Below are 19,999 nucleotides of genomic sequence, written 5' to 3'. Positions count from 1 at the left end.
GGATTCTACTTTTAAAGGCTCTTCTCAGTTGACCGAAATGCAAGAAAGGTTCCTTTGGGAAAGCAAAGAAAAATGTTAGTCATCACAACTCATGGATGGATATCTGTGTATTAGACAATGGACATCCTTGTCAACAAATTTACCTCAGTCATATTAAGAAAAGATATCTGCCGCTCCGGTTTTTTATACAAAAAGCTAGTTATGTTTGCTCCAGTAAAATGAAAACAGTAGATTGGTACCAAATACTTCTGTATGAATAAAACAGTAACTTATGCCACAGAAAACATCTTCCAAGTTTTCCATCAGTTTACTTTAGTGTTGTCCTATGCAAGATATGATTAGATGTTATGGTAGAAGCCAAAATATTAATATGATTTCATTTTTCCTCAATTCTTTTTCTATTGCTGATGGCAAGAGATACACTAGAATCCTTATAGGAAAGCTAACGGACTCAAAATTCAAAACTCCCCATCTAGAAACAAGAGCTATCCTAAACAACGAATAATCTACGGAATGTACCTTTTATTTTTGGATAGAAACAAGGGGAGATCTACGGAAGGTAGCTTTCAGATGTAAGAGTACAAAACCTCTGTAGCACAATAATCATCAAGGCCAGAGAACAAAGAACCTGCCCCGTTAAGATCCTTGATCAAAGTAAGAGCGACAAAATAATCGTGGACTCCACCCATTGCTAAGCAGCAACCACCTCTTGAGCACGTCTAGACTCCAACCATGATGTAGCTGCAACTTTTGTAGTCAAAAACCACCCGGCCTTATCTGGTGCCTCATGGAATGGAGCGTTCAACTCCTTAAGGTGTGACTCAAATACTCCTGCCAGACCTTTCTCAGAATATTTATGTTTTCCATGTCCTGTGTTGATTCCAAGCAGTGATGGGAACTCTTCCCCATTTTCAAGCGCTTTGTTCAAGTCATTCATCCAGATGTGTAATGCTGTTAAAGCTGCCCCAAGAGAGAGGCTCTTCAACTGTAAAGACCATTGAGTTGCAGTTCGAGATTGAATATCAGCTTAGATGTTGAGAGTTAGCCCAATATCTAACAACTCACAAGCTCTCTCCAGCTGATTAAGGTTGACGCAGATGTCAATCAAACAGTTGCAGTAAGCTTTCTGGACATCAGTAGTTACACAATCCAAAAGTTCAGCAGCATGTTTCTTAAAAAACCCTTCTTCAACAAACTCTTCATCCACCAGGAGTTTCACCACATAACCAAGCTTCGGATTTGCCTTCTTAAGGCAGATAGTCAGCTTATGAAGATCTTCCTTTGGTGTTTGCGTCAACACATTAAGAAGACAACCAGTAAACCGCTCATCTGGAGATAATCCCAAATCTGACAGTCTATCAAACGTTCTTACAACATCATCTGTCCGGCCTGCTTTTCCATAACACTGGATGAGTGAGGTCAGGACAAAGATATTTGGATCAAACCCTGCTTCCATCATCTCGTTCAATGTGGCCTCCGCCTCCGAGACCTTCCCACTACAGGAGTTTATGGTGATTAGAGAAGAGTACGTCCAACTGTCAGGTTGGCAAGTCCCTGAGGCTTTCATCTCCTAAAAAATGTTAACAATCTCATCCGTAAGTCCCACATCAGCACACATTGCCAGAAGAGTATTATATAGCACCACACTCAGCTCCAATCCCTTCTCCTTCATTTCTCTATAGATCTTAAGAGCATCTTCACTATAACGAGCCCTACCATATGCCCGAATGAGGGAAGCATAGGTACCCCAACTTGGTTGGAGCCCATTGCTTATCATGTCCGCATAGATGTTCTTCGCCTGCCATGGCCTCTTAGCTCTTCCCATAGCATCCAACAAACTGTTATACGCAGCCATATTAGGCCTCACACCAAGCGCTTTCATTTCCTCGTACACATTCAAGCACCCATCAAAATTCCCAGCCGCCCCGTAAATCCTAATCAGCGTAGCAAACGTCACAGCATCGATACGCCACTTCTCAGTTCTCGCACGATCATACAAATTCAACGCCATATCTATATTACCAGACTTACTATACGAATCAATCATCACAGAGTAAGTAACATCATCGGGTTCACACCCAAAAGAAGGCAACTTTTCGAACCATTCAATAGCTTTTTCAGGCAAATTGCACTGCCTAGCACAACTAATGATGGTAGAGAAGTTACATTATCAGGCTTCACCTCTCTTTGAAGCATTTCATCAAACAACTTCTCTGCTCTGTGGTTCTGAGTTCGAGTCGCCCAAAAAAGAAGGTGGTAAGGTCTGCGTACACACTAACCTACTCAGACCCCACTAATGTGATTATACTGGGTTGTTGTTATTGTTGTTGTTTGTTGTTAACTTCTCTGTTTTGTCCAAATCCTTACTTTTCCTCAAAACTTTCAACGTCACGTTATAAATAATCACCTCTTTGCTCAATTTCAACCTTTGTTGAAAGTATTTCAAAACTAAAAATGCAGTTTCAGCATTAGACATGTTATTCAAAATCACCACAGCATCTTGTTCTACTACTTTATCACCCAAAGCAGCTAAAACGTTAAAAATATCTTCCTCTACAGGATTACAAGAATCCAAAGACTCAAGCCATTTTCACTAAGGAAGCATACCTGGAATCGTAAGATTTTTGCCTCAACTGAGAAGCTTTGGGGCTTTGGGGATTGACCCAGATGTAGCTACTTTTTGAGGAAGATGCGGTTTTTCGGGAATTAGTGGGATTTAAGATGTCGGATTGTTCTTGTAATGAGACATGGGTTGTTGTTAAGGTAACAGATTTCGAGTGAAGAAGCTTATTGTTGAGGGGGAAGTTGAGGTTTTGGAGAGAAGTGAAGTTGGTGTTGGATTCGTAGAGACGAGACAATAGTGTAGAGCATGGAGTAGACGCCATTTTCACTTGGGAAAAGGTAAAATATACTCTATGCTTTCGAAATTTGTTTAAATATAATATTCTTGAGTCCAAATATATTTGTGTCGCTATATATTTGGTTCAAATATATCACCGTTTAAACAAAATAACACATGTAATTATTCTATTGGCCAATTTTAAATATTTTTTAATTAATTAAAAAGACTCATACCCATTAACCATACCGAAAAGGCAATGTTTTTGTAAAACTTTTAAATAAACTTAATTTTTTTACTAAAAAATAAAAAAACGAAAATATTTTTTTTCCAGATCTTACAAAAATATTTTTTTTAAAAAACTGAAAAAGAATTTTCTAAACAAAAAAAGGTCCAAAAATACCCTTGAACTATCGAAAATAGCTCAATTATACCCCTATTTGCTTTTGGTACCAAAAATACCCTCGCTCGTCACTCTTTGGGACCACAAGTGCCTCACACCTAATAGATGGCCACACGAGCCTTTTGGACTTGTTTAATAATATAAATAAGTTGATATGACAGTCAAACATGGCAAAACACCTTCTTTAGTTGCATTTATAATTGTAGTCCTAAGATTCCAACTCACTTTTGCAAGAACTATTTTCAACTATTCCGTAGTTGTATGTTGTATTATTATGACAAGTTGAAAGCGGTGTAATTCCAATAATTTATTGTTATTGCAAGTTGTCCATTTGTAGATATAATAATTATATGGTTCTCTATTAGTTGTTGTTATGGTTGGATAAAAATGTAGCCGCAAAAATAGTCTAAAGAACAATAGTAATAATGGAGAAAAAAATGGACGAAACTAGCAATAAAACCATATCAAAATAATATAGCAAAACTTGTCAAGAAATGACCAAAATAGCAGCAAAATTAGCCCAAAATCTACAGGAAAATCGGACTAATAAAGAGGCAAGACAACAACAAAATTGAACCAAAAAATACAACAAAACTACATAAAGAGTAGACTAATTTCAATAGCAACAGTGGACCAAAACTGCACACATTAAATATGTCTTAAATTTGAGAGTTTTTATTGGCTTTCTTAGACTTCAACTTCCCAACCTTCTTCTCCCTTGCCACTTCCAACTGATTGCCAATGATCGCTCCTTTACCTTTCCAATTGAGCCTAAGGGGTGAGTATGGAAGATTTGTGGGTTCACAAACACTATTGTTGTCTCCTCTAAACAGATCACCCTTGTCCCAGATGGATTTTGTGGAGATTGCCTTATGTGCAGTTTTTTTTAGCTTTAGAAATAATTTTAGGCATCAAACATAAGTCACTTTCAGGCCCTCTAAGAGGTCCAAAGGGTTCTGATTGTTGTCTCTGAACTCTAGGCATGGGAATGAACACAAATTCACCATCTTGTGTTGGTTGAGGTGTTGAACAACCAACATCTTCAACTACTTCAGGTTCTTCAACTTCAGATTCAATGACTTCTTCAATATTGGCCTTTTTTCTCTTAGTTTGTTTCTTGCCTTTTCCACTATCATCAACCTATAATTAACATGCAAAATTATTAGTTATACAGTTAAAATCTTATAAGTGAATCTATATGATATAGTAGTTACCTTGCATGTCCTTGAATTATGGTCCAATGATCCACAATTATTGCATGTCATTCTAGTTCCCTTCCTTGATTGAGCCTACTCTCCTTGACTCTTACACGCTTCATCTTTCTCTCTATTTCTTTTAACCTTTGGCCTTCCAACTGTTTTCACAAGTGCATGTGGTTCCAGAGCATGTTCTGCTAACACTTTCCAAAACTTTTCACCTCTAACAGGCATGAGCTTGACCTTATATGTCATAAGGTAAGCCTCTTTGCTCTAACGTGATCACGCCCAATTATGCCTTATAAAAAGGACTAAGCGGTCACTGCAAATATAATCTGGTTCAAGTCCGGAGTCGAATCCCACAGGGAACTAACCTATATACTACAACTTTTAATAATGCTAATGATAAGCTCAGACAATTTTCGGATGCAAAATTTTTAATAGAGCATAAGTGAAATTTATTTATCTAATGAAAAATGATAACAAAATTAGCAATAATCAAGAATAAGGTTGAATTCAAAGGTTAAAAGGATCTAGGGCTATTGATTTCCCCAATTGTCAGAATAATTCCTGACACGTTAGCTATAATCTCACCATAATACTCTATGAGGATTATGAGTGCCGCGCTACCGTAATTATCTCTTGATCAATTACGATAATTTACTAGAAGCATTCTCTCGAACTACTCTAGTTAACAATTTATGCAACTCAGAATTATCCAACCAAAGCTTCGTTATCTCTAACCCTGCTTTTAAATTCAAGTAATTAATCTCTTAACTTACCCGAAAGTGGTGTTGTTCAACAACAATCTAACCAAGTGTTCTTTCTCAAGCAACACATGGTAACTAGATACGATTAATCAAGGGCCCTTTCAATTAATCACAACACAACACATAGTTGAACAATCACAGAATAAGAACGGCTCAATTATATCTAAACATAGTCAAAACTTTATCCAACAATTGGTTCCATCAATCCTAGATGATGGGTTTAGCTACTCATACTAATGGATAAAAATTTACTATAACAATTCATAATCAATAATGGAAGTAAGAAGAAGAAGATAAAAACTCTTAGGAACTTCTCTGTCTTCTCTCTTTTGTTCTTGCCTCCAAAACCTCCTAAAAATAGCTCTCCCTCTCTTCTGGGCGAATTAGGCTTCATATAGGTTTAGGTTAGTCGCCTTAGAAATTGCATAATTGCCCCTGAGTTGTTGGCTTCCGTCCGTGGCTGCGGATTCGATCGCGGATCCGGCCGCGGATTTTAGCCAGTGTTCTACCTCCAATTCGCGGTCAACTCCGTGGCCGCGCACCTGGAGGGTACCTCCCCATTTGCTTTTCTCGCTCCTTTTCGACTGGGCTAACCTTCGATTGGCCTTCCACACTCCATATTGTCTCCAAAATACTCATTAGCTTCCTCCTAACTCGGAGTGGCTCCTGCAAAGCATAAAATTCCTAATTAAAGTATTTTATTATCTTTTAGCATTCAAATATCAATAAAGTGTGGCTAAATTAGAGTATAAATAGTGTCTAAATTGCATAAATATAGCCTACTATCAACACCCCACACTTAAACCATTGCTCGTCCCCGAGCAATCAAACCACACTCTACAAAGGCCTAATTTCATAAGCGACTTCCATAACTCGTCACACCAAGAATATATCACATAGTTTGAGTATACATTAGTGTAACATCTATACCTCAAGAGTAGACTCTCGCGAGCCACGGAATATTCCTAACCGGCTTACTTACTCTATTCCGAGGTCCAGACTTGCCTCTCCTTCGTGAATCAAGTGCCTGCTTACTACAAAAGAGACTCATTCCACAATCAATAAAATTCACGCACACTGAGGAACTTCAAAATAAACAGAATTCACTCACCCTCAGAAATGATATTCTTGTGCCACAAAAACGCTCCATAGGCTTGCCCGTAGCGTACTACTCTACTAATTGAGCTTGTTCAATCTAGGATCAAGTAGGACTTTATTTTGTTGTAATGTAGGCTGCAGGTCGGGTAGGATATATTTGGATGTAATAGTGACTATACCTCCCCAAGCACTTTAATACATATATTTTATAATCAAACCCACACTTAAGTTAAACCAATATTTCCACCTTCAACACCACGTAAATTACCCCACACTTCTTTGAGCACAATCACCTTAAAAGCTACCACATAATATTATTAATCATCATGATACACTATTAACACACGATATATTTTTTTTCAACACGGTGCACCTTTCTCCTGATTTCCCTAGTTCCATTAAAAAGGCCCATCAACTACCCCACACTTTATCCTTCATAGATTCATAGTAATTCAAGTGCTTACGAGAGGTAAATAGTTCAAAAAGATGGTCAATTCAAACAAGGGATAAGACTTGTAATGTGGTTGCCAAGGAAACATGATTACATGCTCAACAGGGTTAACTACGATACATAACAAATAGGTGGGTGGAATATGTATATATATAGTTCAACAAAGAAATACCTAGATCACTTTCCAGACTAAACAAGACTACTATTTTGCTTTGCAGACACACAGGGCAAGTTTTAGGCATCAAATATCGTGCCCAAAATACAACAAGCCTCACACACACATGGCACATGACTCACTCCGTATCGGATCATCAAACACTTAGATCATAGTACTTAAGCCAAATTAAGAACATACAGTTTAAGGCATTCTTACAAGAGTCAACAAATGAGCCTAAGCGTCACACTAAGTACCCGTTATATTCAAGGCATTACGAAGTTAAGAGATACTATTCTAATCATGCCCATAGCCCATAAGTTCCTAACTAAAAAATAAAAATTAACTACACCAGGTTCAAATGCAACCCTTAGAAAAGAACCGTGGTTTAAAAAAAATCAAGGGGGAATTGATACACTACTACAAAAGAAAATCCACGCTCACCGCACCATTTTTTTTTTCTCTTTCGACTTTAGTCCCTCAAGAAACCCGTCGAATGATATCCATCATCGGGACAAGTCAAAAATAATTTATGTAAATAAACTACGAAACTATTCTACATACAACATATACCAAAGCATCCCCCACCCCACACTTAAAAAGATGGCATGTCCCCATGTCATATAAAATAAAGTAATGCGAGGTAAAGGAACTTCCCTGGTGGATCAGTCTTGATCGGAGATAGTGCCAGGGTTGAGATGACATGCCCTCCCCAGCGCACGCAGACATCCCATGATTTTCTTCTCTGACTTTGCATTTTGGGTGGCCAAGGCATCAACTCTTGTGATGACCCAAAATGTCATCTTTAAATTTAATAAGTAATTCTATGTTTCAAGACCTCGAAAAGTACCATTTATCATTCCTCGACTTGCGTCCATAGTCCGTAAAATTTTTTGAAAAGTTTTCATGTGAAAAATAATTAAAATGTGAAATAGAGCTTTAAAACTCAACTAAGTTGACTTTGGTCAACATTTTGAGCAAACGAATCTGGATCAGTGTTTTGAAAATTCCGGTAGGTCCGTATCATGATTTGGAACTTGGACGTATGCCCAGAATCGAATTCCGAGGTCCCTAGCCCGAGATATGGAATTTTGATAAAAAATTAAAAGCTTTAAAGCTTAATGATTTCTAAGAACTTACTAATGTTGGATTTATTGACCTCGAATCCGTATTTTGGTTCCGCAGCCCAGTATAGGTCCACTATAATATTTATGATATGTCTGCCGAATTTGGTGCGAATCGGAGTTAATTTGACGTGATTCGGACGTCCGGTTGTAAAAATATAAGTTTTAAAGTTTTCTTGAAAACTTCCTTTGATTTGGTGTCCGATTCGTAGTTCTAGGTGTTATTTTTGGTGATTTGATCATGCGAGCAAGTTTGTATGATGTCTTAGTACTTGTGTGCATGTTTGGTTTGGAGCCCCGAGGGCTCGGGTGAGTTTCGGATAGGCTACGAGATGTTTTGGACTTTGAAAATTTGATATTTTGCTGCATCACGTGTTCTGGCATGTCCTTCTTCGCGTTCGCGAAGGTACTCTCACGAACGCGAAGAGTAAATTGGGCAGCTGGATTTTTCTTCTTTGAGAATGCGAAGGCTTGATCGCGAACGTGAAGCGATAGGGGCACTACCCTTCGCGAACGTGACCAGCTCCTCGCGAACGCGTAGTGTTAGGCACACCTGGGGGAGGGTCGATCATTCCTTTAGCGCGAACGCGAGCTATGCCTCGCGAACGCGAAGGCCAGGGGGGAAACCTTCGCGAACGCGAAGGAGGACTCGCGAACGCGAAAGCAACGGGATGCTACTCATCGCGAATGTGACAGGCCCTTCGCGAACGCAAAAAAGGTCTGACCCCTGTGACTTAAAATAGAACCAAAAACGAGATTTTTCCCATTTTTCACAAACTCTCAATTATAATTCGGCTTAGGGGCGATTTCAAAGGTGTTTTTCATGATTTCGAACTGGGTAAGTGTTCTTTATCATATAGTGATTGTATTTCATAAATCTAAGCCTATATTCATCATTTATTTTGGATTTAGATGGAAGAAATTGGAATTTTTGTAAAACTTTCCAAAAATGAAAAATTAAGATTTGAAGGTCCATTTGATATCGGAATTTGACAAATTTGGTATGGTTGAACTCGTATCGGAACGGGTGTTCGGATTTTGTGAGTATTTCTGGGATTTAAGACGTCGGTCCCACCGCCGAATATTTAAAAGAATTTCGGATTTTTATCCGAAAAATTTATAAATTCATATGAAATTAATTCCTATGATTCATATTGAATATATCGAATTGTTTGTGAATAGATTTGAAACTTTCAGAGAAAAATTTAAAAGGAAAAGTTGTGGTTGAATAATTGATTGGAATTTGCAAAGCGAGGTAAGTGTCGTGGTTAACCTTGACTTAAGGGAATACAACTCTTAAATTATTTGTTATGTGAATTGCATGTGAACGACGTATAGGCGAGGTGACGAGTGTCTATACGTCGTCAAATTAATTATTTTCCTTCTTACTTGAAATATCATAAATTATTTTTAATCATAAATTAATTATTATAATAATTATTTCTCTCTTATTCTTTGTCAAATATTAATTCCTGAATTCCTGCATTAGTTGTTACATGCTATTTGAATTATGCGCCTTAATTGTTATTTGACATTTAGCAAATTAAATATTAAATTGCCTATTTGCTCCTTGATTTCCATAATAATTTCCTATTTATCATTGTTTGCTTCATAATTAAATCATAATTATTGTATGCTTGTTGTCTTATAATTTTATATTAATTGTTACATTTATTGAGAAAATTTCTTTTATAAGAATTGGTAAATGAATATGCTGGAGGAGCAGGTTGCACGCCGCAACAATATTGATTATAATGAATATATTGGAGGATTGGGTTGCACACCGCAACAGACTTATTAAAAGTCAATATTGTGGATCGGGTTGCGTGCCGCAACAGATTTATTAAAAAGTCAATATTGTGGATCGGGTTGCACGCCGCAACCGACTTATTAAAAAGTCAATATTGGAGGATCGGGTTGCACACCGTAACAGACTTATTAAAAAGTCCATATTGGAAGATCGGGTTGCACGCCACAACAGACTTGATTAAAATGAATATATTGGAGGAGCGGGTTATACGCCGCAACAGAACCGAATGTGAATATATTGTGAGAGCGAGTTGCACGCTGCAACATAACTGAATGTGAATATATTGTGAGAGCGGGTTGCACGCTGCAACAGAATTGATGGATATGATAATTGATTTTGACTGCTGCGTTAGTTTCAATTATAATAAATGAGTTACCTGATTTATTTCTATTATTTGTGGTTGTTATTAATATTGCGTACAGGTAATGTAAGTGACCCGCATTAGCCTCGTCACTACTTCGTTGAGGTTAGGCTCAGCACTTACCAGTACATGGGGTCGGTTGTACTGATACTACACTCTGCACTTCTTGTACAGATTTTGGAGTTGGTCCCAACGGCATACCGTAGACTTGCTCGGATATCAGCTATTCAGAGGAGACTTGAGGTGTAACTGCACGGCGTTCGCAGTTCTGAAGTCCCCGTCTACTTTACTTTAGCTATGTGTTTGTTTCCAGACAACTTTATTTTATTCAGACCTTTATTTGTATTTATTCTAGAAGCTCGTGTACTTGTGACACCAATTCTGGGATGGTATTTAGACACCGTTATTTTTATGGATTATTCACTATATTTTAAACTTGCTTCCGTATTTGTTCTTGGATTATTAATAATTTAAAAATTATTTAAAATTAGTTAATAATATTCTATCATTGGCTTGCCTAGCAAGTGAAATGTTAGGCGCCATCACGGTCCGAAGGTGAGAATTTCGGGTCGTGACAACTCTACTCCCCAATTCCGTGACGGAAGTGCGCAGCCATGCCATATCCTTATCTAAGGTTGTCATACGTGTACTCCGTCTGACCTGGGATGGTCCTGCAGCCGCTGCAGCTTGTTCCTGTGGGGGTGAGGCAGGTTCAACCTCCTCCTGCCCTTCATCGCCCTCCTCCGGTGCATCAAAATCGTCACTATAAGTTGCCCTAGGTGTCACCGGGTCTTTCCCGATGGTCACTTTGTCTGCCTGGAACTTTGCTTCTTTCTTCACCATGCCATCCGCATTTGGGTTTTCAGGCACCCTTGTTGCCCGGCACAATCTAGTGACCAGAGAGGGGAAAAAGTACCCATACCCCTTCTGTGGTGAATGGACGAACATCTCAGACTGAATAACCTTGGCTATATCAAAATCGTTGCTATTGATGAAGCACTAGATCAAGGTAGCTCTCGGACCATTTACCTCCGTGGTGTTGTGGGACGACAGCAAGCGACTGTTGATGATGTACAACCAGCACTTTCCTTCAAAAGTGAGCGAGGCAGAGTGTAGCTTTGATCCCGGCACAACCCACACTACCTCTTTGTCTGGTGCACAGATAGTTCTGAAAAACATGTTCCATGTGATAGGTTCTCTCTTGTAAGTATCATAGAAATCCTCCTCCCCATTGAATACAGGCAATCGATACACTCTCCTTATGGCTTCTATCGAGGCATCCACCCTCGTGTGCCGTACAGTGCATATTCTATCCTCATATTCGGGGTAGTTGGCATAGAACTCCCGGACAAACATCAAGTTACCCTCCTTAGGCTCCTCGAAAAAGCTGTCCAACCTGTGCCTGATCAACTCCCGATACATATTAGGGCACTCATCCTGGAGGGACGCCCTGCCAATACCCCTTTTCGGTACAGGTTTTTTAGTGGCCTTCAAACTGAAACGGTCTTGGGCAGCTCTGGAGACAAACCTGGTATGGTCAAATTGAGATGCACTGGCCGGTGCCCGTGCCCGGGATGAACCTCCATGACCACTTGACGAGGCTCCAGTGGTGCGTCTCTTCTTTGAAGGTGTCATGGTACCTACACAACAAACACTACTATCAATAATCGGCAAAATATGGGAACCAATAGCGGTTACTTAGACTTCACTCGCACAATTGGTCACAATTTACATTCAAACTCATTATGGCAATTCAACAAATACATAAGGTGCATATACACCCCAAGTTACCCAAAGCCCCAATTAAACTTCCATTCCTCACAAACTCAACAATGTCCCAAACTGATGGGCCGTGACCGGCACCCGGTATCTTACTCAACCGAGTACCAACGTAATGCATCTTTCTTATTACATCATCATATACACATGACATACGGGCCTAATAGGCCAACATGATCATTTATAAACTCAAAACATAGGCCGGCAAGGCCATACAAGCATCCGTATACATGACATCTGTCTACAAGCCTCTAAGAGTACATACTTATCACAAAGGTCGGGTCAGGGCCCCGCCATACCAAACAATATACGTCTAAATCATACTGACCAAATAAGTAACTCCGGAGCAAATGGAGTGCACCAACATCTTCCGTTGATCTGATAGCCTACTTGGAGGGCTCTCGACCTGTCTATCGGAACCTGCGGGCATGAAACATAGCGTCCCCAGGCAAAAGGGACGTTAGTATGAATAATGTACCGAGTATGTAAGGCACATAAATAAGTACATAACATACATGGAAGAAATATAGAGTAAATGACTCAACCTGTAAGTCTGGATAACTCTGTAAATCATGAAATAATTATAGTGTCATGCATATGCATATGAATGCCATGTCTTACATAGGTACATGTTTCATAACATCATCAGGCCTCTGAGGGCATCCCATCATATCATCTCGGCCACTGTGGGAAAAATCATCAACGTATACCAGATGATCAGGTGGTGGTGCGTATATAACGCCGTAACCTTTTTCCCATATATATATATATATATAACACCATCTGATCATGGGTCAATGTAAATGAATGCAATGCATGAGAAGTACATCAATAAAATCTTCTGGAGCGTCATAAGACCATTATGCCTTTGATTAATATCATGAAATAAACTTTACCAACTTACGTATTTTTTTGATACCCATGAACATATGATAAAATAATATAACACGTGGGGAATCAAGAACATAAGCATCTCTAATATTTCTATGAATAGAGTCATGTATGGAAATTGTGCATTTTCTCGTTTCGTTTGTGTCGTATGGATCATGCCAAAAGAAATAAGGGATAGTCTTAACATACCTGGAGTAGGAAAAAATCCGTATGATATTCTTGAAAAAGGTTGCACCGTACTCCTTTAGAACCGCAAAATTTTACGTTTCTACCGTTCTAACAATTCTCGTTGGAATTGTTTGGTTGCAAGAAGTTTGGTTGAAATCTTGTAAGAATTGCTTGAAGATGCTATGAAATCTCCCGTTTTGAATGGAATATTGAAGCATTTACGTTGCTAAGATGATAAGCAACTTTGGTTGAATTCTTATTAAAGATTCGCTGCCTACCAAACATATGCACTTCCCGTTTCCATTTAATGATTGAATGGAGGTTATTTCTTTGTCAAATTGAGTGGGCCCCACTTTTAGGTATGACTTAGCCTAACTTAGTCTTCTAAATTCCACCTTATCAACTATATTAAGAGTCATCAATTGAAGAAAGGGTGGCTGCCACATTAATCATCCTTATACTTATCCAAATTATGCATAATTAGTTAGTTAATCTTTCACTAAAAATTAATAATTACCCAATTACCCACATAATTAAGAATCATCTCAAATTACTTTAAAATACTGCTCACTTTTTAACATACTTTATACACCTTACTATCGTGTCCATATGGTACCTTGTATGGTACTAGTCCATAAATACTGGGTATTATACCTCAGGCCGTATTTTATTCCAAAATGTCAAACTTTGACGAAATTCTTTTTCTTATTTTTGCTTACCCTTTCTCCTTCACGAATTTACTCATCACGTGTTTGAAAGAGCATAATGCTTATAATTTCAAAATAACCTCATTCCCGAGTTCACGTCGATTAACTTACGACGAAATTTTTAACGTACAAAAATGTGGGATGTAACATCTCATTTCTGAGCTTTCATCAATTTATTTATGGCGTACTTTCACGTACGAAAATATAGGGTGTAACATTCGCGTCCCAATCCGCGGTCAAGCCCGTGACTGCTGACGGGGGGTAGTGGTTTGTGCAAAATCTGTGGCCTACTCCGCGGTCCAATCCACGGCCGCGGATATCGATCTCTAGCAAAATTTTATCTTTTTCGCACTTTTACCTATCTCCGAGTTAATTTCGTCCCCTGAATCCTTCCGATGCGCATAATTTTATCCCTGCACATTAGTAGATCGGTCAATGCCGTTCAAAATCAATTACAAAACAAGAGTAAAGAAAAATAATGGGTTGCCTCCCAAAAAGCGCCTGAGTTAACGTCGCAACACGATAATTTACAACAAACCATGGGTTGCCTCCCAGGAAGCGCCTGATTTAACGTCGCGGGATGACGCAAGCTTTCATTATTACTCTTCGCTCACGTATTAGGGCTCTTCCAAAGATATCACCACTCTATCCCCCTTTTCTTTGACCATTGCAAGGTAATCTTTCAACCTTTGCCCATTTACCGTGAACTTATTTGTCCCATCTTCAGGTTTAATTTCTACAGCTCCACTTGAGAATACTTGCACCACTCTGAAGGGTCCTGACCATCGGGACTTCAACTTACCCGGAAACAATCTCAATCTCGAGTTGTATAACAATACTAGATCTCTGGGTTTTAAGTTCCGATCTAGAATGTGCTTATCATGCATCGTTTTTATCCTTTCTTTGTACAATCTTGCATTCTCAAATGCATGGAACTTGAATTCCTCGAGTTCATGTAACTCAGTGACTCTATTGGTGCATGCGGTCTCCATATCCAAATTCAACTGCCGCAGTGCCCAAAGGGCTTTATGTCTGAGCTCTACCGGAAGATAGCATGCTTTTCCAAACACCAACTTGTATGGTGACATACCAATTGGAGTTTTAAATGATGTGCGGTACACCCATAATGCATCATCTAGCTTCTTTGCCCAATCAGTCCTTGTCGCATTCACTGTCTTGGTCAGGACACTTTTTATTTCCCTGTTGGACACTTCAACTTGCCCGCTCATCTGTGAGTGGTATGGTGTGGCTACCTTATGGCGAACTCCATACTTTTCCAACAGTCGTGCGAACCCTCTATTGCAAAAATGGATTCCACCATCAGTGATTATAGCTCTCGGGGTGCCAAGACGTGTGAAGATGTTTTTCTTTAGGAAACCTGTCACCACTTTTGCATCATTGGTTGGGAGAGCTACCGCTTCGACCCATTTGGAGACATAGTCAACTGCTACCAATATGTATTTGTTACCATACGAGCTGACGAAAGGCCCCATAAATTCAATCCCCCATATGTCTAAAACCTCTACCTCTTGAATTGTGGTCATCAGCAACTTGTGATGTCGAGATATGTTGCATGTCCTTTGGCACTCATCACATTTTTTTACCCAAGCATGGGCATCCTTGAACAGAGTTGGACAATACAACCCCTATTCCAACACTTTTGCTACTGTCCGGATTCCTCCAAAGTGTCCACCATATGGTGAAGCATGTCAAGCCTACAAAATAGAAGGTTGATCTTTCTCGGGAATAGCCTCCGGATCATGTTATCTACACATATTATAAAAAGTAGAGGTCCATCCCAATAATAAGATCGACAATCGTGAAAGAACTTTTTCTTTTGAATCGAAGAGAGTTCATAAGGTACAATACCACTTGCTAAATAGTTAGCAATATCAGCATACCATGGCGACTCCTCCATTGTCACAACGAGTAACTGTTCATCCGGGAATGTCTCTGTTATATCTTCAACCTCCATCTTCTTTTCAGCTCCTTCCAACCTTGAGAGATGGTCTGTCACTTGATTGTCCGTCCCTTTTCTGTCACGGATTTCCAGATCGAATTCTTGTAGCAAAAGAACCCAGCGGATTAAGCGTGGCGTTGACTCCTTCTTTGCTATCAAGTACCTAATTGCTGCATGGTCAGTATAAACAATAACTTTTAAACCAATTAAGTATGACCTGAATCTGTCGAAGGCAAACACTATAGCCAATATTTCCTTTTCTGTTACGGTGTAATTGAGTTGTGCACCACTCAGCGTCCTACTTGCATAGTAAATTGGGTGCATCATCTTGTCTTTTGACTGCCCAAGACTGCTCATATAGTATAATCACGGGTGTCACACATGAGCTCGAACGATTGCTCCTAGTTGGGTGCAACAATGATGGGTGCAATTACTAGTCTCTTCTTCAGCTCCCCAAATGCCAACCTGCAATCTTTAGAAAACACAAAGGGATGACCCTTTTCAAAAAGTTTACATAAAGGGTTAGCAATATTGGAAAAATCTTTTATGAATTGCCTGTAGAACCCGATGTGCCCAAGGAAACTTCTCACCGCCTTGACCGAAGTGGGCGGTGGAAATTTCTCAATCACATCAACCTTAGCATGGTTGACCTCAATTCCCTTACTGGACACTTGATGCCCTAAAACTATTCCTTCTTGTACCATAACATAGCACTTTTCCCAATTCAACACCAAATTTATCTCCACACATCTTTTGAGCACTCTTCTTAAATTGTGAAGACAACCTTCGAATGAATCCCCCACCACGGAGAAATCATCCATAAACACCTCCATAATATCTTCAACCATATCAGTGAAAATGACTAACATGTACCGCTGGAATGTAGCCGGCGCATTGCAAAGTTCAAAAGGCAATCTCCGAAAGGCAAAGATGCCATACGGACAAGTGAACGATGTTTTCTCTCTGCCTTCAGGGGCTATTGAGATCTAGTTGTACCCCCAATATCCATCCAAGAAACAGAAGTGAGACCGCCCAGCTAACCTGTCCAATATTTGGTCAATTAAAGGCAAGGGGAAATGGTCCTTCCGGGTGGCTGAGTTCAATTTTCGATAGTTCATGCAAATCCACCACCCCGTGACTGTACGAGTCGAGATCAACTCGTTATTCTCATTTTGTACGACCGTCATTCCTCCTTTTTTCGGCACACACTGAACAGGGCTGACCCAGTTGCTGTCAGAGATGAGGAAGATGATACCCGCATTCAGCCACTTGATCATTTCCTTATTCACCACCTCTTTCATATTCGGGTTCAACCATCATTGATGCTCTCTGGAAGGTTTGTGCCCCTCTTCCAAGAGAATCTTGTGCATACAAAAGGCTGGGCTGATACCCTTTATGTCTGCCATGGTCCAACCAATGGCAGTCTTACAATCTTGTAACACCTGTAAGAGTTGCTCTACCTATACAACTAGCAAACCAGATGATATAATAATAGGAAAAGTAGAATTAGGCCCTAAGAAAGCGTACCTGAGGTGAGCTAGAAGCGATTTCAGGTACAACTATGGTGGCTTCTCTATTGATGGTTTTGCAGGTGGTGTTGCTCTTTCTTCTAAGCGTAGGGGCTCGAACTGAGGTTCCCTTTTCCAGAACCCTTGACCCTCGAGAGCCATGACCCACTCTGCCAGCCCTTCACCATCCATCTCTTCCAAATTCATCAAACAGGCTTCTAGCGGATCCCTGACATTAAATGTCTCATCCTCCTCTTGCAATATCACATCCACGGCCTCCACTAGCGAGAAATTTGCAAATTCGCCGGGTCTCCTCATGGATTGTTGAATGTTGAATATTATTTCTTCATTGTTCAACCTCATTTTCAACTCTCTAGTCTCGCAATCAATCAATCCTCTCCCCGAAAATGATGCCAAAATTTTATCACGCCCAACTATGCCTTGTAAAAAGGACCAAGCGGTCGCTGCAAATATAATCCGGGTCAAGTCCGGAGTCGAATCCCACATGGAACTAACCTATTTACTATAACTTTTAACAATGCTAATGATAAGCTCAGACAATTTCCGGATGCAAGATTTTTAATAGAGCATAAGTGGAATTTATTTATCAAATGAAAAATGACAACAAAATTAGCAATCAAGAATAAGGTTGAATGCAAAGGTTAAAAGGATCTAGGGCTATTGATTTCCCCAATTGTCGGACTAATTTCTGACACGTTAGCTATAATCTCGCCGTAATACTCTATGAGGATTATGAGTTCCGCGCTACCGTAATTATCTCTCGATCAATTACGATAATTTACTAGAAGCATTCTCTTGAACTACTCCAGTTAACAATTTATGCAACTCAGAATTATCCTACCAAAGCTTCGTTATCTCTAACCATACTTTTAAATTCAAGTAATTAATCTCTTAACTTACCCGAAAGTGGTGTTATTCAACAACAATCTAACCAAGTGTTCTTTCTCAAGCAACACACGGTAACCAGACACGATTAATCAAGGGCCCTTTCAATTAATCACAACAGAATACATAGTTGAACAATCATAGAATAAGAACGACTCAATTATATCTAAACATAGTCAAAACTTCATCTAACAATTGGTTCCATCAACCCTAGATGACGGGTTTAGCTACTCATACTAATGGATAAAATTCACTATAACAATTCATAATCAACAATGGAAGTAAGAAGAAGAAGATGAAAACTCTTATGAACTTCTCTGTCTTCTCTCTCTTGTTCTTGCCTCCAAAATCTTCTAAAAACAGCTCTGCCTCTCTTCTGAGAACGACCTTCCCAGAATGATGGGTATCTCTTCATCCATTTGACAGTCAAGAATAACGAAGTCTGCAGGAAATACAAACTTCCTCACTTGAACAAGCATATCATCAAGAATTCTTGTCGGTTTTTTGACTATGCGATCATCCAGTTGCAACAACATTGAGGTTGGTCTAGCTCTGCCAATGCCCAATTTTGTATAGATTGCCAAGGGCATCAAGTTTATACAGGCCCCTAAGTCACACAATGCTTTAGCAAAAGCATAACTCCCAATGATGCATGAGATAGGGAAACTATTTGGATCATACACAACTTTTGAGCCATAGGTCTTGTCACTACCGTGCTGTAGGTCTGCGTCAGAGTTATAGTGGACAGGTCGTGGAAATCAAATTTTCGCGACATTAGGTCCTTCATCATTTTTTCATACCTTGGCATTTCCCTCAAAGCATCCATCAATGGAATATTCAATTGAATTTTTTTGAAGCATTTCCATAATTTTCCTATATTGATCATCTTTATTTTGCTTTGCCAATATCTGAGGGAATGGTGCAGGAGTCAACCTCTGCCCACTGCTTGGTGTATTTTCTTTGTTGAAAGATTTTTCTACCACCTGTTCTGAGAGTTGTTCACCTTCCCTCTCATTACCCTTGTCAACCTGTCCTTGTTCAATTACAACCTCGGTAAGCTCTGCTAACTCATCTGCCTCTAATGTAATTGGAGTAGTTGGCGTAGTCTCTCTCCTAGATTTAGCAACTTCTTGTTCTCTGTCTAAGTCTCTTTCATTCCTGAGACTCACTGCCATTAGCTGATTTGGGTTATGTTCCTTTAGGTTAATATTTGTATCTGCAGGCAATGTTCCTTATGGGTGATTGTTCAAGGCCATAGATAGTTGTCCCAATTGAGTTTCAATGCCTTTTATTGTCAAATCATGTGCTGCTAATTTTTCTTGCATCTTACCATTTGTCCCAATGAGTTGTTGCAGCTTGCCCCTGATTTCTGTCATGTTGTTGTCCTGCTGTTGATGAGGTGCTTGGTAGGCCAACTGTTGCTGGTGCTGCTGATTATAGCTATGTTGCCTTTGATAAGGAGCGACATGGCCTTGTGGTCTTGCGCTTCCTGGATTGGGGTTGTGTTATGGCTGGTTTGGTTTGTACTGCTAGTTTGGTACTGGTCCCCATTGCTGCCCACCTTGCCTCTGACCTCCGAAATTGTTGACATAATTCATGTCCTCTCTAAAGCACTTGTTGTCATTATCTCCATTCCACGAGCACACATATGACTGGTTTATGCAAGGAGTGCACAAGCCTCCATTTGTTGTATCAATAATGTGCACTTGATTTGTACCCATATCATCAATTTTCTTTGTCAGTAAGCTCATTTGGGTCATGAGAGTGGCTATGTTCTCTACAGTGGAATTATTTGGGTCAAGAGCAACATAATGCACTACTGGTGTAGGTGTCGTACCTCTAGTCATCCAGCCTGAATTTTGAGCCATCTTGTC

At 39.6% G+C, this 19,999-nt stretch overlaps 1 pseudogene; it reads right to left on the bottom strand.

Moving 5' to 3' along the window:
• Positions 1-556: 556 nt before the first annotated feature.
• Positions 557-2,922, bottom strand: LOC107822244 (pentatricopeptide repeat-containing protein At4g16390, chloroplastic-like; annotated as a pseudogene).
• Between the last annotated feature and the right edge of the window lie 17,077 nt (positions 2,923-19,999).

Source organism: Nicotiana tabacum, chromosome 11 (genome assembly GCF_000715075.1).
Source record: "Nicotiana tabacum cultivar K326 chromosome 11, ASM71507v2, whole genome shotgun sequence".
Taxonomy (NCBI): Eukaryota; Viridiplantae; Streptophyta; class Magnoliopsida; order Solanales; family Solanaceae; genus Nicotiana; species Nicotiana tabacum.
This window is presented reverse-complemented; position numbering and strand designations above follow the sequence as displayed.